At 42.1% G+C, this 11,550-nt stretch overlaps 1 protein-coding gene across 2 annotated transcripts in view; it reads right to left on the bottom strand.

Moving 5' to 3' along the window:
- The window catches only part of golph3a (golgi phosphoprotein 3a), a 67,661-nt gene that overhangs the window by 50,555 nt on the left and 5,556 nt on the right, over positions 1 to 11,550 (bottom strand). The window lies entirely within an intron of this gene.

Genomic DNA, 11,550 nt, shown 5'->3' on the forward strand with positions numbered 1-11,550 from the left:
GATTTGAAGAGAGTGTGGTGGTTTCATTCAAAATTACAAAATACTTAAAAGGGAAAGACAGGGTGGAAGCAGGTAAGCAAGTTCCCCTGGCTGGGGAGTCCAGAACCAGGAAGCATTGTTTGAGAATATGTTGATGCATTTAGGCAAAACTAATTCTAGAGCGAATTATATAATGAATGGAAGAGCCTTGGGAAAGGTTGATGGACAGAGAGATCTGGGAGTGCAGGTCCATTGTACCCTGAAGGTTGCTGCACTGGTGGATAGAGTGGTCAAGAAGGCATATAGTATACTTGCCTTCAATGGACGAGGTATAAGAGCTGGCAAGTCATGTTAAAATTGTACAAGACATTGGTTCGGCCACAATTAGAATACTGTGTACAATTCTGGTCGCCACATTACCAAAAGGATGTGGACGCTTTGGAGAGGGTGCAGAGAAGGTTTACGAGGATGTTGCCTGGGATGGAAGGTGCTAGCTATGAAGAAAGCTCGAGTAGGTTAGGTTTTTTTTTTATTAGAAAAAAAAAAGATTGAGGGGGGACCTTATTGAGGGTTATAAAATCATGGAGGGTATAGACAGGGTGGATAGAGAGAAGCTTTTTCCCCCAGGGTGAAGGATTCAAAATTGAGAAGTCACGCTTTCAAGGCGAGAGGTGGAAAGTTTAAGGGGGATACACGTGGTAAGTACTTACACAGAGGGTGGTGGGCATTTGGAACGCGTTACCAGCAGAGGTGGTTGAGGCAGGCACAGTAGATTCATTTAAGATGCGTCTGGATAAATGCACGAGTAGGTGGGGAGTAGAAGGATACAGATACTTAGGAATTGACCGACAGGTTTAGGCAGTACATTTGGATCGGTTCAGGCTTGGAGGGCCGAAGGGCCTGTTCCTGGGCAGTATATTTTCTTTGTTCTAATAAGGGGATATCATTTAAGTCCAAGAGGTAAAAAAAACTTTATTTACCCAGAGGGTTGTGGATCTCTGAAATTCTTTATCACAGAGCTGTGGAAGCTCAGATTTTAAGTAGGTTTAAGGTGGATTTCTTATTTCCAATTTGTGCAGGGTTATAGAGATGGGGTAGATAAAAGGCATGGAAGTGTTCAATCAGCCACGATTGTAGTAAATTATAGAGTGAATGTTCCCACATTCCTGTACCCATTGGCCGAAGTTAGGTCCACGAATTATCTACATGGAAAACGAAAAACTGAAGAATTACCGGCACATTTGTTTAGCAACTTTTCTGTAACTAAAGTTAATGTGGGTCATGAGAGATACATTGTTAAACAGTTATAGAGAAAGGATTAATACAGAATTTCAACTGTTTGTCTCATTAAAATGCTATAATTAGTAATTTATCAGAATGGTGTGTGTACGAGCAGTCTGGATTAGTGGTGCTGGAAGAGCACAGCAGTTCAGGCAGCATCCGAGAAGCAGTAAATTTCGACGTCGATTTTACTGTTCCTCGGATGCTGCCTGAACTGCTGTGCTCTTCCAGAACCACTAATCCAGAATCTGGTTTTCAGCATCTGCAGTCATTGTTTTTACCTTGTACTGGCAGTCTGTTCAATTAACTGGTCTATACTTACAAAGGCCTTTAACAAGGTAACACACAGTAGGGTACAAAATAAAACATTTCTATCAACATTAGTGGGCTGATTTTGTGCTTGATAGCAAACTAGGTTACATTCACAGGCAGAAATTAATTATTTGGCAGTTGTGCAAAACTATTCAAAATGTGTCCAGTTTTGGTTGGTTCACACTGTGACAACTATCGAGACCCTGGAACAAGGCTCAGACAAAGCTACTAAATCGATACTTACAAACATATGAATTAGGAGCACAAATAGGGTATTTGGCCCCTTGAGCCTTCTCCAATCTGACTGATCTGTTTCTGTTTAAAAGGTATTTATTGGAAAAGTGCTAAGGAACTAAAGTTTTAAAAACAAGAATTCCTAAAGAGAAAACTTAGGTCTTTAGGAAAAACAAATGGATTAGGTTCAGTCCAGTCATTGGTATTTGAGTTAAGTAGGCAAGGAAAGATCAGGGACATTCATTAATGTTAAGCAAGCATGGAACTGTCAATCAGCTGGACAAGAGGTTTGCAATGCAGTGATACGAATACTGCAGGTTCAATTCTGTACTGGTTGAGGTCACCATGAAAGTTCCACCATCTATATATCACCTAAGGCATGGTGATCCTCAGGTCAAACTCACCGTTAATTGTCTAAGAAGAGAGTAGTCTGTGGTCTTCTGGACTACGGAGACAGTCGTTAAAATCAAAACATTTATGAAAGAAAGTCTTATTTTCACTGAGAATCACAAGTTCTACACCAAGTTGCAGATGGATTCCATGCAGTGAATACAGATTTGATGCAAGCAAAGAGCTCAGGAGTTAGAGTTGCCCAACATAATATAAAATGCAGATTGACATGAGAAGCAACTCTAAGCTTATTTTGTCCATGATGCTCACCTCCAGATTTCTCAAATCTGTAATAGCTAGTAGTTCAACATGTTGACCGTGACAATGTAATACAAAGTTTTTTGTTGAGGAGAAAACAATTTGTGGCCTGCTTTTCAAATCACTCCCTCTTGAAACCCAACCACCCTGCCTTTTTCAAAATGTTTTGAATGTATTGTTGACTCCAATATCCAGGCCCATTTTAACACCCTCCAACTCTATATTCAAATCAAATTTTAGCCCAGCTGCCACAGCATTGAAAAATCCAAAGAAAGGTTATACAGATAATCTGCAGCTATGACTATAATGCAGCACTTCCTGCTAACCATCCTTTTCAATCTATATAACCAGTGTCAAACAATTCCTCAAATAACTCTATCTCCCAACAAAGTGATGCAATCTTTGATTTGTTCAACTTTGACCCATTCAGACATCGAAAGTTTCTCATCTACCACAATAACAAAGACCAAGAACAAAGAACATTGACAACCCAGGAACAGGCCCTTCAGCCCCCCAAGCCTATGCCAATCCAAATCCACTATCTAAACCTATCGCCCAATTCCTAAGGATCTGTATCCCTCTGCTCCCCACCTACTCATGCATTTGTCCAAATGCACCTTTAATTAATCTAACGTGACTGGCAACGCATTCCAGGCAACTAACAACCTCTGTAGAACATATTTTATGCATGTATCCCCCTTAAACTTTTCTCCTCTCACCTTGAATGCGTGGCCTCTCATTACTGAATCCTTCACCCTATCGCTATCCACTCTGTCTATATCCTTCATGATTTTGTAGACCTCAATCAGGTTTCCCACCCCATCTCCTTTTTTTCTAACCTTTAAGATTAGATCAGATCAGATTCCCTACGGTGTGGAAACAGGCCCTGCGGCCCAACAAGTCCACACTGACCCTCCGGAGAGTAACCCACCCAGGCAGATTTCCCTCTGACTAATGCACCTAACACTATGGGCAATTTCGCATGGCCAATTTACCTGCCCTGCACATCTTTTGGACTGTGGGTGGAAACCGGCGCACCCAGACGAAACCCACACAGACATGGGGAGAATGTGTGTGTGGAGTTTGCACAGTCACCTGAGGCTGGAATTGAACCTGGGACCCTGGTGCTGTGAGGCAGCAGTGCTAACCAGAGCCACCGTGTGGTCCCCTTGAAGAATGATTGAGCTCAATCTTATTTCTCATTATCTTGCTGTGGGCAGAATGACAATCTGAAAATACAGCACTGTCCCAGGACTAAGACTGTTTCCTTTCATTTCTTATCCTCCCCTTTGTTACTAAGGCAAACATTTGATGCCTCTCCAACTGCCTTTGAAATGAACTACTTTCTCTAGCATCTCTTCAGTTAAGAATCAACCATATTGCTGAACACAGGCCCAAGTAGTGAAGTTGTGCATCAGTTGTACAGGGCACTGCTGATACCGCATCTGGAATACTGTGCAGTGTCAGTCACCTAACTTTAAAAAATGGAGACAGTTCAGGGACAATTTTTCAAACAAATAGAAGGAATGGAGATGCATTTTTTAAAAATTTAATTTGTGGGATGTGGACATTACTGGCTGGCAAGAATTTATTACCCGTCCCTAATTGCCCTTGAGAAGGAGAAGGAGCTGCCTTCTTGAACCGCTGCAATCCACCTGCTGTGGTTTGACCCAGTGTCATTAGGGAGGTAATTGTTGCTGGGTCAAAATCCCAGAAACAACGAAGGAACAGTGATGTCTCACCAAGTAAGGATGGTGAGTAGCTTGGAGAGGAACTAGGTGGTGTTGGTCTTCCCACATCTATTGTTCTTGGCCCTCTAGATGAAAGTGGCTGTGGCTTTGGAAGGTGCAGTCCGAGGATCTTTGATGAATATCTGCAATGCATCTTGCAGACGGTACACATTGCTGCTACTAAGCATCGGAGGGAGCAGATGCTTGCGGATGTAGTGCCAATCAAACGGGCTGATTGCCCTAGATGGTGTCAAGCTTTGGCAGTATTGTTGGAGCTGCATCCACCCAGGCAAGTAGGGAGTATTCCATTATATTCCTGACTTGTGCCTTATAGATTATGGACAGGCTTTGGTGAGTCAGGAGAGGAGTTACTCGCCACAGTATTCCTAGTTTCTGACTTGTTCTTGTTGCCAGTGTGGCAAGCACAGTTGAGTTTCCAGTCAAAGGCACCCCCAAGGATGTTGATAATGGAGGATTCAGTGATGGTATTGCCATTGTATATCATGGGGCAGTTGGTTAGATTGTCTCTTATTGGTGATAGTCATGGCCTGGCATTGGTATGGCGTGAATGTTACTTTCATTTGTCAGTGCAAGCCTGGATATTGTCCAGACTTTGCTGTATTTGAATATGGACTGCTTCGGTATCAGATGAGTCATGAATAGTGCTGAACATTGTGCAGTCATCAGTGAGCATCCCCATTTCTGAGATGATGGAGGGAAGGTCATTGCTGAGGCAGCTGAAAATGGTTGGAGCAAGGATACTACTCTGATGAATTCCTGCAGATATGTCCTGGAAATCAGATGGCTAATCTTCAACAACTACAGGCTATGTGCCAGATATGATTCTGACCAATGGAGAATTTGCCTGATACCCACTGATTCCACCACTACATTCTCTATGGCAATGCCTCTACCAGAGTCCATTTGCCAACCAATGAGCATTTTCATACAGTATACATGTAGTTTTCCTTTGACTTCTGCAATTCTTGCAAATGCCCTAATCAGGACATTTGCAAAAGCTCAATACCATACTTGGTCGAATGCAGCCTTGATGTCAAGGGCAGTCACTCTCACCTCACCTCTAGAATTCAGCTCTTTTGTTGTTGTTTGAATGAAGGCTGTAGTGCTGTCTTATGAGAAAAGGTTAGACAGGCTGGACTTGGGTCCTAGTAGAATCAGAAGAGCAAGTAGTAATTTATTTGAAAATGTACAAAATCCCAAGAGGTCTTGACACAGGTGCGCAGTTTATAACTAGGATTCGCTGTTTAAAAATAAGGGCTCCTGTCATTTATCTCTCCACCCTTCAGGCACTCTGCCTGTGTTCCTGATGAAGGGCTTTTGCCCAAAATGTCAATTTTACTGCTCCTCGGATGCTGCCTAAACTGCTGTGATCTTCCAGTACCACTAATCCGGGATATGGACCAGAAGCAGACAGGTGGGACTAGTTAGTTTGAAATCATGCTCAGCATGGAATGACTGGACCGAGGGATCTGTTTCCATGCTGACTATCTACTGTCTTTTCTGACCATGAGATTTTATTCCTTCTATTCAGGTCTATAAAAGCCTGTCAGAATACAAAGCTTGGGGAAATCAGTTTCAGGACATCAGAAGTAATCATGCTTCTTTGTATATGTTCCATAAATCAAAGGCAAAGAAGTAAAGTACAAATGTTTCTAACTTTTCTGGGAACAAAAAATGTATTAAACAAAAGAGTATGGTTCTCCCATGCTACAAGCACAAGTTGATTTAACTACCATAGGAGAAAAGCCCTTATTGTGGAAAGCTAGTGTCTTTACAAGAGCCAGAAGTTCCAGATCCAAATCTCACATCAGGGCTTGATGGCCCACAAGCGGTATTCACGCTAAGCCCAGGAAGCCATTTTACCACTCCACAATCATGTATAGGTAAAAAGTATGGAGACATAACTGGTTATTGGTATATCTGTACACTGATGGAAAATGCTACTTATTTTTGCAAGAAATAACAGTTCATTGTTTCCAAGGATTTCTTGCAAGTTCACCTCACCACCGCTCCAAGCTCCTTAAATGCTGATATGCAGTCACACATCTCCACAATACACACAACCAAAGGAACACAGAACATGTGAATGAATAAAATGTAAGGCCAAGATTCATTACATACTAAATGGTGAGAAAATAATGAGACGCATTCAGAAATACAACTGGTGGCTTGCTAGACATTTAAGGAGAAAGTGAGGTCTGCAGATGCTGGAGATCAGAGCTGAAAATGTGTTGCTGGAAAAGTGCAGCAGGTCAGGCAGCATCCAGGGAACAGGAGAATCGACGTTTCGGGCATAAGCCCTTCTTCAGGAAACATTTAAGTCAAGGCACATATTTTGTGCAAGCACACAAACAAAAACTACTTAATAAAGATCAGGTCTATGTTTGGTCCATCACACCTGAATTGTTCAAGTTTATAAAAATACACTCTCAGCATAAATAGTAGTAGGCATTGCATGGCCAAACCTACAAAGGCCTCATCAAACAAATGGAGACTTTTGTCTAAATTGGGAGAGCTCTCTCTCTCAGACTAGATAAGCAACAATCATACTCAGCAAATCATAATTTATAGCTGAAGTCCCAAAACCCTCCAACATCAGACCCAACAGAGGTTGGAACATAGTGGTATAAAGCTGTCTTTAGTGCATGGCCTTCGAAGTCCAAAAGGTTGACTCCAGACCTTATAAAGTCTCATGACATCAGGTTAAAAACAAGTGAACCTTTCACTGCTTGCCTGCCCTCCCTTGACAGATTGATCAATATTGCTCAAATTTTGAACTAGAAGTCACACTGTGGTTAGCAAGGACATATAATGTACTCTGGGTAGAGTTCTTCAATGCCACTCTTGATAATGGACAAAGTCCTTAAGGATTTCTGCCTTACGAGGCAGATGGCAAATAGTGACTGAACCAATACAGAAAAAAAAAAGTATATTCACCTCAGGATCAGAACATTTTTTCAGTAGTTCCTTAGGGTAGTGTCATAGGCCCAACTAGCATCAGTCGCTTCATAACGTCTGAAATGGAGAAGTTCACTGATGACTTTAGTGTTCAGTGCCATTCATGACACCTCAAATATGAAATAGCGCATCATCATATACAACAAGGCTTGCACTGTTAAGTGACAAGTAATGATCACTCCTCAAAAGTGCCAGGCAATGAACATTCCATCAAAAGAAAATCTAACCCACTCCACTTAACACAATGGTATTATTGCTGACTCTCCAGCCATCAAAATCTTTTTGGTTTAGGGCTTGGAGGATAATCACTATATGGGTTATGTACTCCTTCAATCATGGTGTCTACAAAATCAGATTAGTGGCTGGATATTTCTTGCAACAATTTACCTCCTGAATCTGCACTACCCGCCACCTATACAGCAGAAATCAGAAGTTTGATGGAAATCTCTCGTTTGTCTCAATTGGTGCAGCTCAAATAACAAACGAGAAGTTCACTACCATTCAGGATAATGCAACAAACTTGTTCAGTACCTCACCTTCCGCTCCCCCCCCCCCCTTTAAATGTTCCCTCCCTGCAGTGATGCACAATAAAAGTCCTTCAACAGCACCTCCACAATTTGAGAGTAAAACCACTGAGAACGTCAACAAATGTATGGAAACACCTGCGAAGTCCACTTCAAGCTACACTCCACCTTGACTTGGAATTCCATTGCCATTCCTTTGCTGTGATGTGGAGATGCCAGTATTGGACTGGCGTGGACAAAGTCAAAAGTCACATGACACCACAAGTTGCATTCCAACAGATTTATTTGAAATCACAAGCTTTCAGAGCGCAGTACCTTCATCAGTTGCACTGGGAGAGCAGGGCATACATAGAGTTAATAAGCAGAGACATCAAAAGATCATACAACTGGTGAGCGGAGTGTCAGATAATACATCTCTGCAGGCGAGCAAGAAAGTTAGACTGTGTGTAAATTGTTTACAATGTCAATGTCAGTGCTATGCTGTCATGACGATCAGGAAGAGCGATAGGAATTTACAAAAGGTGATAATTCCTGCCTGACCCTGGATTGTAGGTGTTAGACTTTGTTCAAAATCTGTCCGAGGTTTAGCCTAGAATCAGGCTGGTTTTATTCCGAAAGCTGGAATTTATAAGATGCCACATTGACTGAGTGTGATTACAAATTGTGTTTTTTGAACAAAATAGAATATCTGCAAATAAAAAAACATCTTGGATGAAATGATTCAGCCCATAGATATATAGGTGTGTCTATGTGCACGCATGGAAGAGAGTGTGCGTGCTTGCGAGAGAGTGCACGATTTCATACAAGACATTTGTTTATTTGTAGTTATATTCTATATCTCTATCTCTCTCTATTTATAGATGTACATACACTCACCAGACTGATTCAAACAAAAAACAGCATAGTCTCTAACTACTCAACATTACAGAGTGCAAAGTTACTAACTATAAAGTTGTCTATTAGTGTATTCAATGCCATCAAATGAAGCACATTAGAATATAGCCTGTGAAAAGAGTCTCTTAACGGAACATTTGCCTTGCTTATGCCAGTAACATCCATGCAACAAAGGCAAAAAAAAAAAAATCAGAAGGTACAAAAGAAAATTCAAGGATTTGGAAACAGAGATTTGAGAGTTCACTCCAAAACTGACTAGTTCACACTAATGAGACTACAAAATAGTTCAACATGCTTTATTGTGTCAAGTAATTTTTAGTGTTTACAAAAAAAAATCAGGGTGCTCAGTTGGTAAAGGCTGAACATTTATTAAAAAGGGTGTATTTTTAGCTGCATTCAATGAAACTACATTAGTCTACTACACTTGAAATACGGTGATGTCTTCTAAATTACAGGTTCAATTAAGATGTCAAAATTTGCTGGCTCTTTGAAGATTTTACTCAATTATGCAAATGGAATGCTAAATTGTAAGCTAATGAGCACAATTCCAAACTAAAAGCTTGGAATCCTACAAAACTATACCAAGATACAAAATACATGCTCCAAATATTGCTTGTATTTCTCAAATTGCACTCTCTATCAGAGTAGTTAAAGGGCTGGGGGAAGCTGGCAGGAAAGTGGAGTTGAGGCAGAGATGAGATCAGCAATGATCATATTGAATAGCAATACAAGTTCAAGAAGCTGAACTGTCTACTCCTGCTCCTAGTTTTCATACAGAGCATCAGAATAAACCAAAATTAACACTCTGAAAGCAAAGCATCTAATGTAAATAACATATTCAGGAGACAAGGGTTACAACAGTTAAGGCAAAACCATTCTGATTTAACCTCCTGTATAACATACTATGACATAATAACCAGCTTTCTTTGGGGGAAATTTTTTTAAAATATGACAGCTTTTTTAAAAATCCTCCTTTCTGGGAACTTTTGAAATAAGTCCAAAGGGCACAATTTGTTTCAAAGCAAACAGTGTAAAATATCTGGGCTGGTAAGATGATGCAACAGTAATCTGGATGACCTTGGCATTCAACCCCATCTGTTTCTTGTGCTGCACTAAATGATCTGAGTACAAATCAGGAACTTGCCGTGTAAGATTAAGATGAAATCCCAAAATACTTTCCTACATTGCAAGTAGAATATACTGAAAATACTTAATCTGGTAGAATGTGTGGGTACAGTAATAATTAATCAGATCAATTATTTTGCAGGTTTTGAAATGTGAAATGCTGGGCCAGATTCTGTTGTTTTCTGACTTGCAGACTCTTGGTATAAAGAGCCTGAAAACAAGCAATTTTACTCCAAGAAATTGTTTTGGGAAAGTTAATCCTGTAGGCTCTAGAAGGGGAGTGAAGGCAGGCTCGGTGGTGGCAGAGTGCCAAAGCAGGCTGGTTAGAAGTCCTATCTCTATGCCTTGAGAAGTTCTTAGGCATCCTTAGCTCTCATCCCAACTTCCTGTTCCCCATACTCACCCATTCTGAGTGGAATTTGTAGAGCCATATAACACTAGCAAGTCTTGAAATATGGAGGAAAATAATAAACCAAAAACAAATTATTCTTGCAACCATACACCTTAATCAAGTGAAACCATTCATAGTACCTTTCCCTCACTGCACACCTCTTAATATTGTGCAGAATAAACAGACAGAATTGACATTAAAATAAGTAAACCATAATCTGAAATATACCAAACGTTCCACTTCCACTTGACAAATCGTAACCCCGCACTGCCCGGTTCTACCTCCTTCCCAAGATCCACAAGCCTGACCACCCTGGCCGACCCATTGTCTCAGCATGCTCCTGCCCCATTGAACTTATCTCTACCTACCTCGACACTGTCCTATCCCCCCTAGTCCAGGAACTCCCCACATACGTTCGAGACACCACCCACGCCCTCCACCTCCTCCAAGACTTCCGTTTCTCCGGCCCCCAACGCCTCATCTTCCCCATGGATATCCAATCCCTCTACACCTCCATCCGCCATGACCAGGGCCTCCAAGCCCTCCGTTTTTTCCTCTCCAGACGTCCTAACAGTACCCTTCCACCGACACTCTCATTCGTTTGGCCGAACTGGTTCTCACCCTTAACAATTTCTCCTTTGAATCCTCCCACTTCCTCCAGACCAAAGGGGTAGCCATGGGTACACGTATGGGCCCCAGATATGCCTGTCTCTTTATTGGCTACGTAGAACAGTCGATCTTCCGTAATTACACCGGCACCACTCCCCACCTCTTCCTCCGCTACATTGATGACTGCATTGGCGCCACCTCGTGCTCCCGCGAGGAGGTTGAGCAATTCATCAACTTCACCAACACATTCCACCCTGACCTTAAATTTACCTGGACCATCTCTGACACCTCCCTCCCCTTCCTGGACCTCTCCATCTCCATTAGTGACGACGGACTTGACACTGACATTTTTTACAAACTCACCGACACCCACAGCTACCGGGATTACACATCTTCCCACCCTATCTCTTGCAAAAATGCCATCCCATATTCCCAATTCCTCCGCCTCCACCGTATCTGCTCCCAGGAGGACCAGTTCCACCACAGAACACACCAGATTGCCGCCTCCTTTAGAGAACGCAATTTCCCTTCTCACGTGGTTAAAGATGCCCTCCACACATGTTTTAAGATGCCCTCCAATGCATCTCGTCCACATCCTGCACCTCTGTTCTCAAGTCCCAACCCTCCAACCGTAACAAGGACAGAACCCCCCGGTGCTCATATTCCACCCTACCAACCTTCGCATAAACCACAACATGCAACAATATTTCCGCCAACTCCAAACTGCCCCTACCACCAGGGATATATTTCCCTACCCACTCATTTCCACTTTCCGCAAAGACCGTTCCCTCCGTGACTACCTGGTCAGGTCCACGCCCCCCTACAACCCACCCTCCCATCCTGG

Source organism: Chiloscyllium plagiosum, chromosome 1 (genome assembly GCF_004010195.1).
Source record: "Chiloscyllium plagiosum isolate BGI_BamShark_2017 chromosome 1, ASM401019v2, whole genome shotgun sequence".
Taxonomy (NCBI): Eukaryota; Metazoa; Chordata; class Chondrichthyes; order Orectolobiformes; family Hemiscylliidae; genus Chiloscyllium; species Chiloscyllium plagiosum.